Genomic DNA, 20072 nt, shown 5'->3' on the forward strand with positions numbered 1-20072 from the left:
ATTTTCTTGTGGGTCGTCTCTTGCAGTACTCATGATAAAAACAACCAGAAACCATTTATTATTTGACAATGTATCATGATTTTCACTGCCTAGAACATAGGTTGATCAAATTTCACGCCGTTCTGTGATTTGGTTGCATGTGTCATGACATGGCCCTTTCTTGGTATAGATGGCTTCCCCCTCTCTCACTCTCTCCTACACCCAGGGTCTGTTATATCAGGTAGTCAATTCCTGACGGAGACTCTCTCCCCCTGGCCATGCAGAAAGAGAGTCCACAGAGTGAACAAAGGATTTCACGTGGCCAGACTCCTAAATCCTCACTATGGGAAAATGAAACTATATGTCCACTTGTGAGAATGTGGGAAGGGTCCGTGGACACTTAACCTTTCTGCGCACGGAACCCGCTAGCGGGCTGAAATTCCACAACATACGGTGATCGCTACATAAATAGTCATATTAAACATTCATGAAAATACAAGTGTCTCACATGTATCGAAAGCCTAGAATCTTGCTAATCCAACTGCGTTGTCAGATTTAAAAAAGGATTTACTGCGAAAGAATACGATGCGATTATCTGAGCATAGAGCCCCATAAAAAAAACAATTTTAACCAGCACAGGCGTAACAATCACAAACCGCATTAAAATAAATTGTTTACCTTGGACGATCTTCGTATGTTTGCAATTCCAATGCTCATTGTTACACAATGAATGATCTTTTGTTTGATAAAATCTGAGACTATCGATCCCTACAGAATAAGTGCAAATCTTAGACACTAATTACTGGTCTGCAGCTAGAAATTATGTTAACCTGGGACGAGAATACCAAAATTTGCCGAAACATTTATTCTATGAGAACATTTCTGAATGGTTCTCTGAAGTATCCAACGAACCACGACTTTGATCTTCAGGGAAACAGAAAGCGAGAGAGACTCAGAACTCTCCAGCAGATGGACCGGATTCCAACAGAGAAGATCACAACGACACATGGGCGTCAATATATATTAATTGCAATTATTCACGAATGAGTTAGCGTTGATGTGCAAAGGATTAGCATTTCAATTAATATAATTATTAACTGTCTTTAGTGATACCTTTTGTCTTTCCCGCTTCTTCCTCAGTCCACACCCACTTCCCTTTGTCCACCAAGCCATCATATTGGCTTAGCCCACTAGGGAATCTTCCATATTCTTGTTAGTAACCAATATCTGCTTATAGCTGTGTAATCCATCACACACAGGTCATTTCACAGTTCCTAAACCGGGCAGCTTCAGCCATATATTACTTTGACCACCAAGCATGCCCTCTGTATTATAGAGGAGCACAAGCAAGATGGAGTCTATTTCCTCAAGCCACACAGTGTCCCAGCTAGTCATATTTCTACTTTAGGTACCACAATCCTGTTGAAAATACATCAATATACCACAGAAGCCAGTGTACCATAATAATAGTTTTTTTTTTGCTGAACTAAAAATAAATGTTTATTTTTCCGTATGTGGACATAAGTATTCATTTGGATTGAATTATTATTAATTTCTCAAACTAACACTAAAACGTATGTATATTAGAGAAGACGATGGTAAACACCTGAGTACGTTCACTGAAGCAATGCATGTGGACAGGGGCGGAATTATGAGCGGGCACTAAGGGGCTTGGCCCGCCCTACAGTACCTCCTTGCCCGTCTAAATAAAATATTGATAATTTATTTTACCAAGACTTGCACCGATGGGGAGCTTTGCTGCACATCTATTTTCTGGTCTCTCCAGATATTTTATATTGGGTTCAAGTCTGGGCTCTGGCTTGGCCAGTCAAGGACATTGTCCCAAAGCCACTCCTGTGTTGTCTTGGCTGTGTGCTTAAGGTCATTGTCCTGTTTTAAGGTGAACCTTCATCCCAGTCTGAGGTCCTGAGCGCTCTGGAGCAGGTTTTCATCAAGGATCTTTCCGCACTTTGCTCGGTTCATCTTTCCCTCAATCCTACCTAGTCTCCCAGTCCCTGATGCTGTAAAACATCCCCTCAGTAAGATGCTGCCACCACTGTGCTTTCACCAAAGAGATGGTGCCAGGTTTCATCAAGATGTGACGCTTGGCATTCAAGCCAAAGAGTTCAATCTCGGTTTCATCAGACCAGAGAATCTTATTTCTCATGGTCTGAGAGTCATTAGGTGCCTTTTGGCAATCTCCAAGTGGGCTGTCATGTGACTTTTACTGAGAAATGGCTCCCGTCTGGCCACTTTACTGTAAAGGCTGATTGGTGGAGTGCTGCAGAGATGGTTGTGTTTCTGGAAGGTTCTCCCATCTCCACAGAAGAATTCTGGAGCTCTGCCAGAGTGACCATTGGTTCTTGGTCACCTCTCTGACCAAGGCCCTTCTCCCCTGTTTGCTCAATTTGGCCAGGCGGCCAGCTCTGGGAAGAGTATTGGTGGTTCCAAACTTCTTCCATTTAGGAATGACGGAGGCCACTGTGTTCTTGGGAACCTTAAATAATGCAGAAATGTTTTGTTACCCTTCCCCAGATCTGTGCCTCGACACAAACCTACGGATAATTCCTACAACCTCATGGCTTGGTTTACGACAGGTGTGTGCATTTCCATATCATGTCCATTCAATTGAATTTACCACAGGCGGATTCCAATCAAGTTGTAGAAACATCTCAACGATGATAAATGGAAACAGGATTCACCTGAGCAAATGTTTGAGTCTCATAGTAAAGGGTCTTTGTAAAGGGTCTGAATATTTATGTGAATAAGGTATTTTTGTTTTTTTAAATTATACATTTGTGAAAATGTAAAAAAAACAGTTTCACTTTCATTATGGTGTATTGTGTGTAGATTGATGAGATTTTGTATTTATTTAATATATTTTAGAATAAGGCTGTAATATAACAAAATGTGGAAAATGTCAAAGGGTCTGAATACTTCCGAAGGTATTGTATTTCCTGAGGTTTTGAAAGACAGACACGTTATTCCCTCTGGTTTTTTTGCCATGTAGGAATGTGTAATTCATGGGATATAGTAGTAAAAGCCTAATTCAATATTTTATCAAATAATTTAAACATATATTTACTACCTAAATGTGTCCTAAAATGGTAAATCAAATAGCTAAATGATCCATGGAACAACCTTCTTAAAACATTTCCATATGTCAGCTTAGAACCCCACCTCCCTTTAATAATTATTTGTCCTGTCGCAAATCTTAGATATGTAAATATCTAGCGTTCTTCACCTGAGATGGAAACAGACAAAAAAATATTGCCGCAAATGCTATCATAAACTCTGAGATGGAAACGTTACACTGTAGCTTGTGATCCAAGGTTTTAAAGAGAGCTGTTACACTCGGGGGAGTGCAGCAGGAATCTGACGAAGTTGACGTCTTTCCCTTGGAGGATGGTGGTCCTTAGGTGGGGAGACACATTGGCTGCAGAAGACACGTAGGGCTCACAATTGGGACAGTGGGGGCTGCTGAGGGGAGGACGGCTCATAATAATGGCCAGAATGGAGTGAATGGAATGGTATCAAACAGATGGTTTTCATTCCAAGATGGCTTAGCAGTCAGACGTCTTTCCCCTTGTCTATGTCATGTCCCATGTATATATCTTTTATATCTTTTTTCTTCGCATATCTTTTTTATATTTTTCTAAACCTCAACTTAAAAATACTCTCCTGCCAGATCCACACCACCAAATGTGGTGTGGATCTGCTTTTTTTCTAAAGTATTTTTCTTTACTTCAGAATCGGGATACCCAACAGAAGCTAGCCAGCTAGCGTTCATCAGCTAACCTTTAGCTCGGAAAACTCTCGCCAGTTTGCACAATGTGGTTCAAACCAGAGCATACCGGACCTATTTTCTCTCCATATCCCCGGACTCCCACCACAAGCTCTGAACCTTTTCACCTGGATCATCGAAGCTGGCTAGCTGCAATCCGAGTGTCTACTACTGGCTAACGTCTCTGTTCCGAAGCAAGCACCAATTAGCCTGGAGCTAGCCCATGCTCCCGGCTAGCTGAAGAGTTCCATCAGCCACTCCTGGGCTACAATACCTATTTTGCCAATTGCCCTGGACCCATTCTACTGCCAGTTCGGAGCCCCACTGGTCCTTCAAGACTGGACTACCAACGTATTCCGCCCGAGGGGTTATTCAACTGGCTCCTCCGATGCGACGTCCCCTGAATGCCCACCTGCTAGCCTGCTAGATGTGGCCCGCTAGCTGTCTAGAGCATATCGGCTGTTAGCTGAATAGGTCCATTGAACAATTTCCACTATACCTATTTTTGCCAATTGGACTGGTCCCCCTTACCACACGGAACCCTACTAATCCATCGCGACTGGTCTACCGAAGTAAACACATGAGGAGGCTCTGCACGAGGAGGCTATAAATAGACTTCCTCCATCACGACATCCCTCTGCTAGCCACGGGACGCTAGCTGTCTGATTCGCCGTGTATCCAACCAGTCAAATTTTCAAATCAAATCAAATTTATTTATATAGCCCTTCATACATCAGCTGATATCTCAAAGTGCTGTACAGAAACCCAGTCTAAAACCCCAGACAGCAAGCAATGCAGGTGTAGAAGCACGGTGGCTAGGAAAAACTCCCTAGAAAGGCCAAAACCTAGGAAGAAACCTAGAGAGGAACCAGGCTATGTGGGGTGGCCAGTCCTCTTCTGGCTGTGCCGGGTGGAGATTATAACAGAACATGGCCAAGATGTTCAAATGTTCATAAATGACCAGCATGGTCGAATAATAATAAGGCAGAACAGTTGAAACTGGAGCAGCAGCACGGCCAGGTGGACTGGGGACAGCAAGGAGTCATCATGTCAGGTTGTCCTGGGGCATGGTCCTAGGGCTCAGGTCCTCCGAGAGAGAGAGAGAGAAAGAGAGAATTAGAGAACGCACACTTAGATTCACACAGGACAGCGAATAGGACAGGAGAGGTACTCCAGATATAACAAACTGACCCTAGCCCCCCGACACATTAACTACTGCAGCATAAATACTGGAGGCTGAGACAGGAGGGGTCAGGAGACACTGTGGCCCCATCCGAGGACACCCCCAGACAGGGCCAAACAGGAAGGATATAACCCCACCCACTTTGCCAAAGCACAGCCCCCACACCACTAGAGGGATAACCAGTCTCACTACTCACTGGACCCTTATGATCACTCTGCTATGCATGTCTCACCTTAATGTCAATATGCCTTGTCCATTGCTGTGCTGGTTAGTGGTTATTGTCTTATTTCACTGTAGAGCCTCTAGCCCTGCTCATTATACCTTAAGTTCCATCTCCCACAAATGCAATAACATCAACTGGTTTAAATTATGTTTCTAGAGACAATATTTCTCTCATCATCACTCAATGCCTAGGTTTACCTCCACTGTATCCACATCCTACCATACATTTGTCGATACATTATGCATTGAATCTATTCTATCGCGCCCAGAAACCTGCTCCATTTACTCTCTGTCCCAGACGTACTAGACGACCAGTTCTTATAGCCTTTAGCCATACCCTTATCCTACTCCTCCTCTGTTCCTCGGGCGATGTAGAGGTTAATCCAGGCCCTGCAGTGCCGAGCTCCACTCCTATTCCCCAGGTTCTCTCATTTCTTGACTTCTGTAACCGTAAAAGCCTTGGTTTCATGCATGTTAAAGATACAATTATCGTTAGTCCAGCCACAGTGTCTGATTTCAAAAATGCTTTACAGCGAAAGCACCACAAACGATTATGTTAGGTCACCACCAACTCACAGAAAAACAGTCATTTTTCCAGACAAAGAGAAGAGTCACAAAAAGCACAAATAGAGATTAAATGAATCACTAACCTTTGATGATCTTCATCAGATGACACTCATAGGACTTAATGTTACACAATACATGCATGTTTTGTTTGATAAAGTACATATTTATATCAAAAAATCTCATTTTACATTGGCTCGTTATGTTGAGTAGTTGCGGTGATTGTGCAGAGAGCCACATCTATTTACAGAAATACTCATACTCAGAAATACTCATCATAAATGTTGATGAGAATACAAGTGTTATACATGGAATTAGTGATATACTTCTTCTTAATGCAACCTCTGTCAGATTTTTAAAAAACTTTACGTAAAAAGCAAACCAGTACAGCGTTCAGACAACAAAGCAGCAAAAAAGATATCCGCCATATTGGGTGGTCAACATTAGTCGGAAATAGCATTTTTAATATTCACTTACCTTAGATGATCTTCATCAGAATGCACTCCCAGGAATCGCAGTTCCACAATAAATGTTTGTTTTGTTTTTGACATGTAATTTATGTCCAAATAGCTTCTTTTGTTACGGCATTTGGTAAACAAATCCAAAAGCGCGTTCAGGTCCAGCCGAACGTTGGACGAAAAGTTCAAAAAGTTCCTTTACAGCCCATAGAAACTTGTCAGGATGTGTTTATCAAAAATCTTCAATAATATTCGAACCGGAGAATTTTTATGTCTGTAGAAAAGCAATGGAACGAGAGCTAACTCTCGTGACCGCGCCTCAGAGCCTGTGGCACTCTGCCAGACACCTGGCTCATTCCTCTCTTGTTCAGTCCCACCTCACAGTAGAAGCCTGAAACAACTGTCTAAAGACTGTTGACATCTAGTGGAAGCCTTAGGAAGTGCAACATAACCAAAATCCCACTGTATCAACAATAGGGGCTCAGTTAGAAAACAACAAGCCTCAGATTTCTCACTTCCTGGTTGGATTTTTGTCAGGTTCTCTCCTGCCATATGAGTTATGTTATACTCACAGACATCATTCAAACAGTTTTAGAAACTTCAGAGTGTTTTCTATCCAATACTGCTAATAATATGCATATATTAGCACCTGGGACAGAGTAGCAGGCAGTTTACTCTGGGTACCTTATTCATCCAAGCTACTCAATACTGCCCCCAAGAAGTTAATGATATTCACATCACAACAGATTTTTTTCCCTCTTTATTTTACCAGGTAATTTAACTGAGAACACATTCTCATTTACAGCAATGCCCTGGGAATAGTTACAGGGGAGAGGGATGAATGAGACAATTGTAAACAGTGGATTATTAGGTGACCATGATGGTTTGATGGCCAGATTGGGAATTTAGCCAGGACACTGGGGTTAACACCCCTACTCTTACAACAAGTGCCATAGGATCTTTAATGACCTCAGAGAGAGTCTGGACATCAATTTAACATCCCATCTGAAAGACAGCACCCTACACAGACCAGAGGAAAGAGTGCCTCCTACCATCCAACAACACTTCCAGCAGCATCTGGTCTCCCATCCAGGGACTGACAGGACCAATCCTGCTTAGCTTCAGAAGCAAGCCAGCAGTGCTATGCAGGTGGTATGCTGCTGGATACTCACAGACTCAGAGACTGCATGAGCAGAGCACATGTAGAGCAAGCTGAGAGTGACAGACAAAGAGGACAAGTCAATAGATTTACTAATGGAGTAAGTTATTTCTGATTTTGGGTTTCAGGCAGGGCAGGGCCAGGCCTTAAACTTTGAATCCTATCCTGTGGGCAAACTACCTCTACCAAACCCAAATTCCCCCATATGACATCAGGGTTGTGTTCAGTATGGAGAAAACATTTTTTAAACGGTGTGAAACTGAGGTACTAACTTGCCCAATGAGAACACAGATATTAGTTTTCCATTACAAAGCATTTTGCTATCGTGTTCCCTACTGAACACAACCCAGATCTGAGTAATGCAAGATGAAACAATAAATCAACCCTGGATTGAGTCCTAGACACGGAAAGGCCTTTGTTCACACAAAAAACATGCTTTGGCAACTAGAGATTCAGTGCTAGATAGGCATGCAGGTTAATTTCTTTAATATGCTTAAATAATATTTCTTCATTACAGAAGTCTTTGAATGATTTTCAAAGCTTTTGTGAAACTATCAACATGCTCCAGTGAAGGCCAAAATGAGGATAAATCTGCTGTAATATAGCCTAATTTATTCTATCTTCCCAATTAGCCAGGACGACTATTGACAGATAATGATCCAACCTGGATAATTAACCGTCTTTCTAAATTGTATTAAAAAGTCTACTCTCCATGGTGGGCCCAGTCTGGCACTAATATGATAGATGAAACAGCGATAAACAACAGCAGTCAATTACAGCAGTTATAAATAACCTCAACTAATTAAGGCCTTCAGGTAGGTTTGCGAATGGAACTGCGGTCCCTCAGTTGACAACATTAATCCCTCTGCAGCTTTCCAATAGTTTCACTGTGTTCCTTTGACTTTGTCTCCTTCCCAAATGGCATCTTATTCACTATATTAAGGCCATAGGGCACTGGTCAAAAGTAGTGCACAATGTAGGTAATATGGCATTTGGGACTTAACTTTCTTCTCCTTGTCCTATCTCGTAACTATTTCCAACCAATCCTATACTGTAAATTTCCACTTGGCACACAAAGTCATTTCAATGTGGATAATTGGGTAATATTTGGTTGAGACATTGCTCAATGGGACTACAGCATTGGCCAAATGTTTTGAGAATGAACAAATATACATTTTCGCAAATTCTGCTGCCTCAGTTTGTATGATGGCAATTTACATATACTCCAGAATGTTATGAAGTGTGATCAGGTGAATTGTAATTAATTACAATGTCCCTATTTTCCATGCAAATTAACTGAATCCCCAAAAAACATTTCCACTGCATTTCAGCCCTGCAACAAAAGGACCAGCTGACATCATGTCAGTGATTCTAGCGTTAACACAGGTGTGAGTGATGACGAGGACAAGGCTGGAGATCAACCTGTCATGCTGATTGAGTTCGAATTACAGACTGGAAGCTTCAAAGGGAGGGTGGTGCTTGGAATCATTGTTCTTCCTCTGTCAATCATGGTTACCTGCAAGGAAACACGTGCCATCATCATTGCTTTGCACAAAAAGGGCTTCACATGCAAGGACATTGCTGCCAGTAAGATTGCACCCAAATCAACCATTTATCGCATCATCAAGAACTTCAAGGAGAGCGGTTCAATTGTTGTGAAGAAGGCTTCAGGGCACCCAAGAAAGTCCAGCAAGCGCCAGGACCGTCTCCTAAAGTTGATTCAGCTGCGAGACCGGGGTGCCACCAGTACAGAGCTTGCTCAGGAATGGCAGCAGGCAGGTGTGAGTTCATCTGCACGCACAGTGAGGCGAAGACTTTGAGGACGGCCTGGTGTCAAGAAGGGCAGCAAAGAAGCCACTTCTCTCCAGGAAAAACATCAGGGACAGACTTATATTCTGCAAAAGGTATAGGGATTGGACTGCTGAGGACTGGGGTAAAGTAATTTTCTCGGATTAATCCCCTTTCCGATTGTTTGGGGCATCCGGAGAAAAGCTTGTCCGGAGAAGACAAGGTGAGTGCTACCATCAGTCCTGTGTCATGCCAACAGTAAAGCAACCTGAGACCATTCATGTGTGGGGTTGCTTCTCACCCAAGGGAGTGGGCTCACTCACAATTTTGCCTAAGAACACAGCAATGAATAAAGAATGGTACCAACACATCCTACGAGAGCAACTTCTCCCAACCATCCATACAATGCCCTTTCCAGCATGATGGAGCACGTTGCCATAAGGCAAAAGTGATAACTAAGTGGCTCGGGGAAGAAAACATGGATATTTTGGGTCCATGGCCAGGAAACTCTCCAGACCTTAATCCCATTGAGAACTTGTGATCAATCCTCAAGAGGCGGGTGGACAAACAAAAACCCACAAATTCTGATAAACTCTAAGCATTGATTATGCAAGAATAGGCTGCCAACAGTCAGGATGTGGCCCAGAAGTTAATTGACAGCATGCCAGGGCAGATTGCAGAGATCTTGAAAAAGAAGGGTCAACACTGCAAATATTGACTATTTGCATCAACTTCATGTAATTATCAATAAAAGCCTTTGACACTTATGAAATACTTGTATGCTAGTTATACTTCAGTATTCCATTGTAACATAGTATCTGACAAAAATATCTAAAGACAGTGAAGCAGCAAACTTTGTGAAAAGTAATATTTGTGTCATTCTCAAAACTTTTGACCACAACTGTACAGTTTAATGCACCCTCTCAAAACACAAACAAAAGTTGAATTTCCAAAGTATTATCACTATGCTTTCAACCATTTAAAAGTACAGCACAGTTCAAATAGTAATCCAATGTCTGATTGTTTATTTATTATCATCGTGCATCTGAAAGTAGAATTAAATGACCTGGATTGCAGTTTAGATTACATTAAAGACATGGTGCAAGTGATCAAAGCCACCAGATGTAAACATTTAAAAGACGTCCAAGCAGATCTCCTGCTTGGATAGCACCATCTGAGTCATTGGCTTAATCCCATTCTTTCACTTTTATTTTTGAATCCAACATATAATTTGTTAACTTGTAGACAAGTTAATAGGCTAAATTGATTGTATTTCAAAAGTGAACCACATACAACATTTGAAGAAGATTTATTTTCTGCTTGGATAGTTCCAGTTTGTCTGCAAATTAATAATTGATATGGTGGATTCATGTCTCGATCTTAAACAAAATCAAAGTTAAAGAATAGCACTAAATCAAATCAAAGTTCAAATCCACTTTAAAGAAAGTTTGGTTTGATTTAGTCCTATTCTTTAATCCTTAACTGGCACACTAAGAAATAAATATTGAAATAAGTATTGAGAATACTGTGTATTTAATATTTAGTATTTTAGTATTTAGTATTTAAGCCTTAATATGGGCCATGAATGAGTAAAGTTGATTTGCATTACTTAAAATGTGATATATAACACATCGCAAACATCTCAACCAGCCGGGTGAGTTGCCCAATTAGGGTAAACTCATTTCGTATTGAAATTTCCATAGATTTTTTAAATCTAATAAAATTATACATTAACTAGCATTATGTCTGCTAAATGACTCATAACAGAAGACAGGCCTAGCATTATGTCTGCTAAATGACTCATAACAGAAGACAGGCCTAGCATTATTTTAATGGAAAAATCAAACGCCTGGTAAAACATTTTTCAAGAGTTCCTAAAATTATAAAACAGCATTTTAATAATTTCATCATTCTGAAATTATGTTTTAGAGGCCAACAACATTTTACAGTCTTGTAATATCCTGATTAGTACTGAAAATGTGTGATTAATGATGTTCACTTCCTGGTTTTCAACCATATTTGAATGTGTGTAAAAATACAGGACTCCAATAATGAAAACCACTTGATCATTTTACCAAATGGCATTGGTTGAGATGATAAAATGCCAAACAAAATGAATGTGTTTAATTTAACTTAAAATTGGTTGTCAAAATGAGCTCATCTGTCTGTGGCACAGATGAAACCATCCAAGCAGAAAATACAACTCCTTCAAATGTTGATATTTGGTTGCGTTGACAACCAAACACAATTCCATATCACAAAATATCATAACATTACATTTGAAATTAACCAGAGCTTGCAAATTGCATTACTTACCAACAACACTACAAATATAAATTAAACTACATCACATTTTGAAGTTTTACTTTCCTTGATATGTCTAAGGAAAGTCTAAATAAGTTGTGTGGTTCAGAGGTGCAGTATGTATTTAGTTTCACAGTGCGAATGTTTTCTAGCTAGTTTCTCTCACTGGCTTTAGCCACGGTGGGAGCAGGCCTGTCAAGGCAAGTCCAGGAGGGTTGCCTAGCAGTACGTGCCTCGCAAATTCACAAATTTCTATGATGCTACATGACCAAAACTATGTGGACACCTTCTCATCAAACATCTCATTCCAAATTCATAGGCATTAATATGTACTTTGTCCCCCCTTTTCTGCAATAACAGCCTCCAATCTTCTGGGAAGGCTTTCCACTAGATGTTGTAACATTGCTGCGGGGACTTGGTTCCATTAAGCTACAAACGCATTAGTGAGATTGGGAACTGATGTTGGGCGATTAGGCCTGGCTCGCAGTCGGCGTTCCAATTCATCCCAAAGGTGTTCGATGGGGTTGAGGTCAGGACTCTGTGCAGGCTAGTCAAGTTCTTCCACACCGATCTCGACAAACCATTTCTGTATGGACCTCGCTTTGTGCACAAGGGCATTGTCCTGCCAAAACAGGAAAGCACCTATCCCAAACTGTTGCCAAAAAGTTGGATGCACAGAATTGTCGAGAATGTCATTGTATGCTGTGGTGTTAAGATTGCCCTTCGCTGGAACTAAGCGGCCTAGCCTGAACCATGAAAAACAGCCCCAGACCATTATTCCTCCTCCACCAAACTATACGGTTGGCACTATGCATTCTGGCAGGTAGCGTTCTCCTGGCATCCGACCAAAGCCGTATTCGTCCATCAGATTGCCAGATAGCTTCAGCGTGATTCATCACAATTCATCACTCTAGAAAACGTATTTCCAGTGCTCCAGAGTCTAATAGCGGCACTCTATATACCATTCTAGACTACGCTTGGCATTGTTTATGGTGATCTTAGGTTTGTGTGCGGCTGCTCAGCCATGGAAACCCATTTCATGAAGCTCCTGATGAACAGTTATTGTGCTGACGTTGCTTCCAGAGGCTGTTTGGAACTCAGTAGTGAGTGTTGCAGCCAATTCTTACGAGCTACACGCTTCAGCACTCGGCAGTCCTATTCTGTGAACTTGTGTGACCTACCACTTCTTGGCTGAGCCGTTGTTGCTCCTAGATATTTCCACTTCACAATAACAGCACTTACAGTTGACCTGGGCAGCTCTAACAGTGCATACATTTGACCAATGTGGCATGCAATGGTGGCATCCAAACGGTGCCACGCGATTCTACTCCCAATGTTTGTCTATGGAGATTGGATGGCTGTGTGCCCAATTTTATACGCCTGTCAGCAACGGGTGTGGCTAAAATAGCCAAATCCACTTATATGAATGGGTGTCTTTTGTATATACAGTGTATGCTAGATTTGGACAGAACAATTAGCTTGTAAGCATTATGGCATTCACTAATTCTAAACTATTTGCATATAATAGAATTTCGGTACATTTGTGGACGAAGATCCTATTTATTCTATCTTTAAATCACTGACAACGATGAGATCGCCTATAGGGAGGAGGTCATAGACATGGCAGTGTGGTGCCAGGATAAAACTCTCTCTCAATGTAACCAAAACTAAGGAGATGATTGTGGACTACGGGAAAAGGAGGACCGAGCACGCCCCCACTCTCATCGACGGGGCTGTAGCGGAGCAGGTTGAGAGCACCAAGTTCCTTGGTGTCCACATCAAAAACAAACTAGAATGGTCCAAAACACACCAAGACAGTCGTGAAGAGGGCACGACAAAGCCTATTCCCCCTCAGGAAACTAGAAAGATAACCATATCTACATATACAGACACCGGTTAGTCAGGCTGATTGAGGTAGTATGTACATAGCCTCACTACATTTAGTACATTTACTGTTTTATTTCTTTACTTGCCTATTGTTCACCTAATACCTTTTTTTTCACTGTTGGTTAGAGCCTGCAAGTAAGCATTTCACTGTTGTATTCGGCACACGTAACAAAAAAAAGAACTTTGATTTGATTTGCATACCGCCCCAACAGATCCAAAGATGACCCAATCTCAACCGCACTACACACTTCCCTTTCCCACCTGGACAAAAATGCTGTTCATTGACTACAGCTCAGCTTTCAACACCCTCAATGTAACCAAGACAAAGGAGATGATTGTGGACTACAGAAAAAGGACGACATAGCACGCCCCCATTCTCATCGAATGGGCTGAAGTGGAGCAAGTTGAGAGCTTCAGGTTCCTTGGTGTCCACATCACTATCAAACTATCATTGTCCAAACACACCAATAGAGTCGTGAAGAGGGCACAACAACGCCTAATCCCTCTCAGGCGGCTGAAAAGACTGCATGCTTTCCCGAATCATCATAGTGGGATGACCACACAACATATCATCACGTGACTCCAAGTTTACTTCGATATGATGGTTATTATATCAATATTTTTTCGCATAATACATTAAACAACACTAAAAGATCCCACCATGTCGAACGAAAAAAATCTTCTTCAGGCATTTATTAAATTGTACTGGCATTTCATATACACTACCGTTCAAAAGTTTAGGGTCACATAGAAATGTCCTTGTTTTCCATGAAAACAGACATGAAATGTCCATTTGCAGCTCCAATTTGGCTCCAATTAAGCATCCGTCCAAAGGGTATGGCATTGCATTGCAAAATGGAGTGAAAGCCTTCCTTCAAGATCCCTTTTACCCTGTACAAATTTCCCACAACCAAAGAACCCTCAAACCGTTCAAATGCATTCACCACTCCAAGTATCTTTTCATTTTTTCTGCATCTCACAAATGTTCTTCTTTGTGATCCGAACACCTCAAACTTAGATTTGTCTGTCCATAACACTTGTTTCCTATCTTTCTCTGTCCAGTGGCTGTGTTCTTTTGCCCATCTTAATCTTTATTTTTAATTGGCCAGTCTGAGATATGCCTTTTTTTGCATCTGGTGTTTGGCAGGTACTATTTAATGAAGCTGTTTCTCAAACTAGACACTAATGTACTTGTCCTCTTGCTAAGTTGTGCACCGGGGCCTCCCACTCTTTCTATTCTGGTTAGAGACAGTTTGCTCTGTTCTGTGAAGGTGTAACGGTTTTCTAGTGGTGATGAAGGAGAGTCGGACCAAACTGCAGCGTGTCGATTGCGATCCATGTTTAATACAACAAAGAAACACGAACTTACAAAAAAACAATAAACAAAACCGAAACAGCCTATCTGGTGCAAACTAACAGAGAGTACACATAGGACACTAAGGACAATCACCCACGACAAACTCAAAGAATATGGCTGCCTAAATATGGTTCCCAATCAGAGACAACGATAAGCATCTGCCTCTGATTGAGAACCACTCCAGACAGCCATAGACTTTGCTAGACAACCCACTAAGCTACAATCCCAATACCACCACCAAAACCCCAAGACAAACACACCACAATTACAAAAACCCCATGCCACACCCTGGCCTGACCAAATACATAAAGATGAACACAAAATACTTTGACCAGGGCGTGACAGAACCCCCTAAGGTGCGGACTCCCGAACGCACCTCAAAACAATAGGGAGGGTCCGGGTGGGCGTCTGTCCATGGTGGCGGCTCGGGCGCGGGACGTGGACCCCACTCATTTAATGTCTTAGTCCCCTCTCCCTTCGTCCCTGGATAGTCCACCCTCGCCGCCGACCATGGCCTAGTAGTCCTCACCCAGAACCCCACTGGACTGAGGAGCAGATCGGGACTGAAGGACAGCTCGGGACTGAGGCAGCTCGGGACTGAGGGGAAGCTCGGGAGTGAGAGAAAGCTCAGGAGTGAGAGGAAGCTCAGGAGTGAGAGGAAGCTCAGGAGTGAGAGGAAGCTCAGGAGTGAGAGGAAGCTCAGGAGTGAGAGGAAGCTCAGGCAGGTTGATGGATCTACCAGATCCTGGCTGGCTGGTGGTTCCGGCAGATCCTGGCTGACTGGCACTTCTGGCGGATCCTGGCTGACTGGTGGGTCCTGGGAGACTGGCGGATCCTGGCTGACTGGCGGATCCTGGCTGACTGGCGGATCCTGGCAGACTGGCGGATCCTGGCAGACTGGCGGATCCTGGCAGACTGGCGGATCCTGGCAGACTGGCGGATCTAACTGATCCTGGCAGACTGGCGGATCCTGGCAGACTGGCAGATCCTGGCCGACTGGCAGATCCTGGCCGACTGGCAGATCCTGGCCGACTGGCAGATCCTGGCCGACTGGCAGATCCTGGCTGACTGGCAGATCCTGGCCGACTGGCAGATCCTGGCCGACTGGCAGTTCTGGCGGATCCTGGCAGACTGGCGGATCCTGGCAGACTGGCAGTTCTGGCGGATCCTGGCAGACTGGCGGATCCTGGCAGACTGGCGGATCCTGGCAGACTAGCGGATCCTGGCTGACTGGCGGATCCTGGTTGACTGGCACTTCTGGCGGATCCTGAAAGACTGGCGGATCCTGGCTGACTGGCGGATCATGGACTGGCGGATCCTGGCTGACTGGCGGATCCTGGCTGACTGGCGGATCCTGGCTGACTGGCGGATCCTGGCAGACTGGCGGATCCTGGCTGAATGGCGGATCTAACTGATCCTGGCAGACTGGCGGATCCTGGCTGACTGGCGGATCCTGGCCGACTGGCAGTTCTGGCAGATCCCGGCTGACTGGCGGATCTGGAAGAGTCTGGTTGACTGGCAGATCTGGAAGAGTCTGGTTGACTGGCAGATCTGGAAGAGTCTGGTTGACTGGCAGATCTGGAAGGGTCTGGTTGACTGGCAGATCTGGAAGAGTCTGGTTGACTGGCAGATCTGGAAGAGTCTGGTTGACTGGCAGATCTGGAAGAGTCTGGTTGACTGGCAGATCTGGAAGAGTCTGGCTGACTGGCAGATCTGGAAGAGTCTGGCAGACTGGCGATGCTGGGCAGACCGGCGGCGCCGGGCAGACTGGCGGATCCTGGCAGACTGGCGGATCCTGGCAGACTAACTGATCCTGGCAGACTGGCGGATCCTGGCTGACTGGCGGATCCTGGCCGACTGGCAGTTCTGGCAGATCCCGGCTGACTGGCGGATCTGGAAGAGTCTGGTTGACTGGCAGATCTGGAAGAGTCTGGTTGACTGGCAGATCTGGAAGAGTCTGGTTGACTGGCAGATCTGGAAGAGTCTGGTTGACTGGCAGATCTGGAAGAGTCTGGTTGACTGGCAGATCTGGAAGAGTCTGGCTGACTGGCAGATCTGGAAGAGTCTGGCTGACTGGCAGATCTGGAAGAGTCTGGCTGACTGGCAGATCTGACGACGCTGGGCAGACTGACGACGCTGGGCAGACTGGCGGTGCTGGGCAGACTGGCGATGCTGGGCAGACTGGCGATGCTGGGCAGACTGGCGATGCTGGGCAGACTGGCGATGCTGGGCAGACTGATGGCGCTGGGCAGACTGGCGATGCTGGGCAGACTGGCGGCACTAGCTGCTCCATATAGGCTGACAGCTCTGGCGGCTTCTTACAGACTGACCGCTCTGGCGGCTCCGTGCTGACTGGCAGCTCCTTGCAGACTGGCAGCTCCTTGCAGACTGGCAGCTCCTTACAGACTGACAGCTCCGTGCAGACTGACAGCTCCGTGCAGACTGACAGCTCCGTGCAGACTGGCTGCTCCATGCAGACTGGCTGCTCCATGCAGACTGACAGCTCTGGCTGCTTCATGCAGACTGACAGCTCTGGCTGCTCCATGTAGACTGGCTGCTTCATGCAGACTGGCAGCTCGGGCTGCTTCATGTAGACTGACAGCTCTGGCTGCTCCATGCGGACTGACAGCTCTGGCTGCTCCATGTAGACTGACTGCTTCATGCAGACTGGCAGCTCGGGCTGCTTCATGTAGACTGACAGCTCTGGCTCCTCCATGCAGACTGACAGCTCTGACTGCTCCATGCAGACTGACAGCTCTGGCTGCTTCATGCAGACTGGCAGCTCTGGCTGCTCTATGTAGACTGGCTGCTTCATGCAGACTGGCAGCTCGGGCTGCTTCATGTAGACTGACAGCTCTGGCTGCTCCATGCGGACTGACAGCTCTGGCTGCTCCATGCAGACTGACAGCTCTGGCTGCTCCATGCGGACTGACAGCTCTGGCTGCTCCATGCGGACTGACAGCTCTGGCTGCTCCATGTAGACTGGCTGCTTCCTGCAGACTGGCAGCTCGGGCTGCTTCATGTAGACTGACAGCTCTGGCTGCTCCATGTAGACTGGCTGCTTCATGCAGACTGGCAGCTCGGGCTGCTTCATGTAGACTGACAGCTCTGACTGCTCCATGCAGACTGACAGCTCTGACTGCTCCATACAGGCGGAAGACTCCGGCAGCGCTGGAGATGAGGAAAACTCTAACAGCGCTAGATAGGCGTGAGACTCCGGCAGCGCAGGAGAGGAGAAAGGCTCTGGCTGCGCTAAACAGGCGGGAGGCTCCGGCAGCGCTGTAGAGGAGGAAGGCTCTGGCTGCGCTGAACAGGCGGGAGGCTCCGGCAGCGCTGTAGAGGAGAAAGGCTCTGGCTGCGCTGAACAGGCGGGAGGCTCCGGCAGCGCTGTAGAGGAGGAAGGCTCTGGCTGCGTTAAACAGGCGGGAGACTCCAGCAGCGCAGGAGAGGAGAAAAGCGCTGGCTGCGCTGAACAGGCGAGAGACTCCGGCCGCGCAGGAGAGGAGAAAGGCTCTGGCTGCGCTGAACAGGCGGAAGACTCCAGCAGCGCTGTAGAGGAGAAAGGCTCCGGCAGCGCTGAACAGGTGGGACGCACTGTAGGCCTGATGCGTGGTGCTGGCACTGGTATGCCGTGCATGCTATGCCAAGCCCACACCTTTCTTTCTACTCTGTCCAATACATCCTCCACACTCTCAGACTCAGCACTCTGCTTCGCCGACAGCTCCAATTCCATCCATGGCTCTGCCCAGGGTCCTTGTCCGTCAAGGATCTCCTCCCAAGTCCATTTATCCAAAGAGTGCAGCCTCTCCCAATGCTGCTGCTGCCTCTGTTGCTTCTCCTGCTGCTGCCTTTGCTCCTGCTGCTGCCTTTGCTGCTGCTGCTGTTGCTCCTGCTGCACCTGTCGCTTCTCCTGCTGCTGCTGTTGCTGCTGCCTCTGTTTACCACGCCGCTTGGTCCTTGGTTGGTGGGTGATTCTGTAACGGTTTTCTAGTGGTGATGAAGGAGAGTCGGACCAAACTGCAGCGTGTCGATTGCGATCCATGTTTAATACAACAAAGAAACACGAACTTACAAAAAAACAATAAACAAAACCGAAACAGCCTATCTGGTGCAAACTAACAGAGAGTACACATAGGACACTAAGGACAATCACCCACGACAAACTCAAAGAATATGGCTGCCTAAATATGGTTCCCAATCAGAGACAACGATAAGCATCTGCCTCTGATTGAGAACCACTCCAGACAGCCATAGACTTTGCTAGACAACCCACTAAGCTACAATCCCAATACCACCACCAAAACCCCAAGACAAACACACCACAATTACAAAAACCCCATGCCACACCCTGGCCTGACCAAATACATAAAGATGAACACAAAATACTTTGACCAGGGCGTGACAGAAGGGAGTAGTACACAGCGTTGTATGTGATCTTCAGTTTCTTGGCAATTTTTCGCATGGAATAGCCTTAATTTCTCAGAACAAGTATAGACTGACGAGTTTCAGAAGTTCATTGTTTCTGGCCTTTTTGAGCATGTAATCGAACCCACAAATGCTGATGCGCCAGATACGAATTTTATTTTATTGCTTCTTTAATCAGAACAGTTTTCAGCTGTGCTAACATAATTGTAAAGGGTTTTCTAATTATTAATTAGCCTTTTAAAATTATGAACTTGGATTAGCTAACACAACGTGCCATTGGAACACAGGAGTGATGGTTGCTGATAAAGGGCCTCTGTACGCCCATGTAGATGTTCCATTAAAAAAATCAGCTACAATAGTAATTTACAACATTAACAATTTCTGATCAATTTGGTGTTATTTAAATGAACAAAAAATATGCATTTCTTTCAGAAACAAGGTAATTTCTAAGTGACCCCAAAACTTTGAGCAGTAGTGTAGGTGCTGGGCTAATAAAGAATACTAGTAAAGGAAAAGAAGGCCTGATACACTGTTAAAGCTCCCAATTCACAGCTTTGTTGACAATATTTCAATCCATAACGGATGTTCCTCAGGTCAAGCAAACAACTTGAGTGCTCACATTCCAAAATATACACATGTCACCTGACATGAGCATTATGGACATGACGCATGGTGGGTGCAAAAACAATTTTGTATCTCTAATAATGTAATATCAATGAGATGGGCACATGTAGTAGTTAAATAAAATAATATACATTTACAAAATGACCAAGTAGGTCATAAGACAAATCAAAGTGACATATTTATGTAAGAAATGGTCTGATATCAAACTCTTGGTTCAGAACTCTAGGAGACATGGCCACACAAAAAATGAATCCAATAAAATTCCCTTCTCAATAATAGAATATCAATATTTCCCCCCTCCTAGGATTCTAAACATGTTCAATACCAATGTATATCAT

This window comes from Oncorhynchus tshawytscha, linkage group LG09 (assembly GCF_018296145.1).
Source record: "Oncorhynchus tshawytscha isolate Ot180627B linkage group LG09, Otsh_v2.0, whole genome shotgun sequence".
Taxonomy (NCBI): Eukaryota; Metazoa; Chordata; class Actinopteri; order Salmoniformes; family Salmonidae; genus Oncorhynchus; species Oncorhynchus tshawytscha.